The sequence below is a fragment of the Fulmarus glacialis genome, unplaced genomic scaffold (assembly GCF_000690835.1).
Source record: "Fulmarus glacialis isolate BGI_N327 unplaced genomic scaffold, ASM69083v1 scaffold21818, whole genome shotgun sequence".
NCBI classification, from domain to species: domain Eukaryota; kingdom Metazoa; phylum Chordata; class Aves; order Procellariiformes; family Procellariidae; genus Fulmarus; species Fulmarus glacialis.
In genome coordinates, this window is record NW_009230436.1 from 1 (window position 1) to 373 (window position 373).

Here is a 373-nt window from a genome sequence, read left to right on the forward strand (position 1 = left end):
CCCACGTGTCCGTGGCGGGGTTCGCTGGGGTGGCCCTGGGGTGCTGGCACATCTGGGGGTGACTTTCCAGAGCAGAGCATGAGGGATGGGGCTGCAGATGCTCTTGTTCTGCCCTTGCCTCTCCCCCTGGCTTTGTCTCCAGGGCATCGTCCCTTTGGAGGGGCCTCCTCTGAGATCTAGTGCACTGGGAGCAGAGGGGGGGACTGCGGTCAAGAGGTCCCATTTGGGTTGGGGGTCTCCACCGATGCCCGGTGGTGGGGTTTGTCCCATGGGCAGTGCCAGGGCTGACGGCTCTGCCCTCAGAGTGTCCCCGGCAGTTCTGGGGGCCCGACTGCAAGGAGATGTGCAGCTGCCACCCCAAAGGGCAATGCGA